The following is a 3,181-nucleotide window of genomic DNA, read 5'->3' on the forward strand; positions in this document are numbered from 1 at the left end:
AGATTAAAACATAGTAATAAAATAAATTATCAATTGCTAAGTAACAAGCTGCCCCAAATTTAATCATTTTAAACAGCAGCCACTACTTATTACCCTTCATGATTCTGTGCGTTGACTAAGCTTGAGCGGATACTTTTTTTCTGCATGGCTTTGGCTGGAGCTGTGGTCATCTGGAAGCTTGACTGGACTAGAACATCCACTATGTCTCATTCACATGGCTGGCAGGTGGTGTTGACTCTTGGTTGGGAGCTTAGCTGGAAGTGACTCCTTTTCATGGCTCTTCCATATGTGGGCTTCCCACAGCATGAAAGCTAAGCTTGAGGAGGGAATGTTTTAAGTTTGTGAAAGCAGAAGCTCTCCAGTCACGGATGTTAAACAATCTCACTTCTGCCACATTTTATTGGTCAATATAAGCTCTATACAGTCCAGATTCAAGAGAAGGGAAAATGATTTTATCTCTTGACAGGAGGAATAGCAAAGAATTTGCAGATCTCTTTAATATGCTACTGTAATTAATGGCTTTCCTTATTGCTAACTCCAATAAAAACAATATGGTCCTTAGTTTATGTGACATCTCAATTCTTGAAATATTCTCTTCTTTCAACTTCCATGACAACACACTCTTCTTGTTTTCTGGCTACTTCTAGAGCTATTCTCATTTTCTTGTGATGAATCCTCAAACTCAAAACATCACTATTCCTTAGGTTTCAACCTTTGGTCCTTTCCTATCATCACTTCATACACTCTCATTGGACAGTCTAATAAACTCTCAAGACTTTCATTACTTTCTGCATAGTAATCATTTTCAACTATTTACTCACAGCTCCTATTGCTCACTTAAGTTTCAAACCTAGATACCCCATCTTTAGTGAACTCTCCTATTTTCATTTAAATATCCTACTAGCATCACAAATTTAAAAAGTCTAAAATTGAACTCATTGTATTTTTCCCCAAAGCTCCTATTTCAATGTTATCCTTATCTGTGAATAGCACCATAATTCTCTCAGAGAATTAGTCATTTTGTCTCTCCTTTTACTCAACTATACATCCAGTTGCCAAGGCTAGTTGATATTATCTTCTAAATATCTTTCAAATTTGTTAAGTTGCCTACATTTATTCTCCAATAAACTAGTGCTGAATCTAGATCAGACCTCTATCATCTTTTACCTGATTTACTTCAGCATTTTCTAACTGGTCTTCTCACCTCCAGACTGGTCTCCTCTTTGGTTCATTTTTCACACTGAAATCAGAGTAGTTTTTAATGCCAATATTAGATCATGTTATGCACAATTTGGCAGCATATATACTGAAATTGAAACAATACAAACGAGACTAGTATGGCCCCTGTGCAAGTATAACTTATACATGTATAAAGTATTCCTTATATTTTCTGTGTTGATAGGCACACAGTCTATAAAGATGCAATTTACTGCACAAATGAGGGGAGAGGTTGAACTCATATAAGAGCAAAGTTTTGCATACTATTACAATGAAATTGGTATTAATCTAAACTAGATTGTTATGAATTAAGATAATTGAACCTTCATAGCCACCACTAAGAAAACAACTCAAAAAATATAGTAAGAGAAATAATGACATTAAAATAGTCCACTAGAAAATATTCTTTTAAAACAAAAGTCATCAGTTATGGAAGAAGTATAAAAAAATACATTTAGAACACAAATAGAAAAATGGCAAGCATAAACTTGACTTTATGAGTAATTTCATTATATTAATAGGGATTGAATTAAAGGGGAGAGATTTTCAGGATAGCTTAAAACAAAACAAAACAAAACAAAAAACCCAAAACCCAACTATATGCTGTATATTAGAGACACACTTTTATTCAAAGACACAAAGAAGTTGAAAATAAAAGTATGAGAAAAGATATACTAGGTAAACAATAGCTGAAAGAGACCTAGAATGGCTATACTAATATCAGACAAAGTAGACTTTAAGACAAGAATTATTTCTAGAGCCTAAGAAAGACATTTGATAATAACAGAATTAACTCATCAAGAAGATATAATACCCATAAACATATACACACCAAATTTATGAAGCAAAAGCTATCATAATTGAAGAGAAAATGGTCAATTCAACAATAGTCAGAATTATCAATATCTCACTTTCAATAATGGTAGAACAACTAAACAAAAAAATCATCAAGCAAATAGAAGACTTGAACAACACTATAATTCAACTAACAAACAGACCTATAGAGCCTTCAATTCAACAACTGCAGAATACATATTCTCAAGTAAATGTGAAACATTTACCAAGGTAGAACGTATGTTAGGCCATAAAACAAGTGTCAATAAATTTTAAAAGACTGAAATCACGTGACGTATGCTCTCCAATCACAATGAATGAAACTAGAAATTAGTAACAGAAGGAAGTTAAACAAATTTACAAATGGAAGTTAAACACAATCATAAATAATCACAGGGCCAAAAAAGAAATCACAAAGGAAGTTAGAAAATACTTTGAGGAAAACATAACATACCAAATCTTAGGGATACAGTGAAAACAGTATGTAGAGGGAAATTTATAACTGTAATTGCCTGTCTTAAAAAAGAAAAAAAAAATCTAAAATCAGTAACAACATTCCACCTTAAGGAACTACAACAACAAAAGCAAACTAAATCCAAAGCAAGCAGAGGGAGGTAAATAATATAGGTTGGACTAAAAATAAATGAAATAGAGAATTGGGGCGCGTGGGTGGCTCAGTCAGCTAAGCATCTGACTTCAGCGCAGGTCATGATGTCATGGTTCCTGGGTTAGAGCCTCTCATTGAACTCCATGCTGACAGCATGGAACCTGAAGCCTGCTTCAGATTCTGTGTCTCCCTCTCTCTGCCCCTCCCTCACTGGCTCTCTGTCTCTCTCTCCCAAAAGTAAATAAACAAAAAAAATTTTTTAATGAAATAGAGAATAGAGAAACAATAGAGAAAATCAACAAAAGTTGCTTTATTGAAAAGATTAACAAAATGACCAACCTTTAGCTAGCTTAATCAGGCAAAAAGAGAGATAAGACTGGGATGCCTGGGTGGCTCAGTCAGTTAAGCATCTGACTTCGGCTCAGGTCATGATCCCTCGGTCTGATGGTTCAAGCCCATGTCAAGCCCTGTGCTGACATCTCAGAGCCTCGAGTTTGCTTTGGATTCTGTGTCTCTCTCTCT

At 34.5% G+C, this 3,181-nt stretch overlaps 1 non-coding gene across 1 annotated transcript; it reads left to right on the top strand.

Moving 5' to 3' along the window:
- Positions 1–1,282: 1,282 nt before the first annotated feature.
- LOC124516775 (U6 spliceosomal RNA) lies at positions 1,283–1,389 on the top strand. The gene has a single exon (XR_006963174.1). It is a non-coding gene; the product is annotated as a U6 spliceosomal RNA (small nuclear RNA).
- Positions 1,390–3,181: the final 1,792 nt, after the last annotated feature.

This window comes from Lynx rufus, unplaced genomic scaffold (assembly GCF_022079265.1).
Source record: "Lynx rufus isolate CCGP_SWC_20201006 ecotype Redwood Valley unplaced genomic scaffold, mLynRuf1.p SCAF_2, whole genome shotgun sequence".
Lineage (NCBI taxonomy): Eukaryota > Metazoa > Chordata > Mammalia > Carnivora > Felidae > Lynx > Lynx rufus.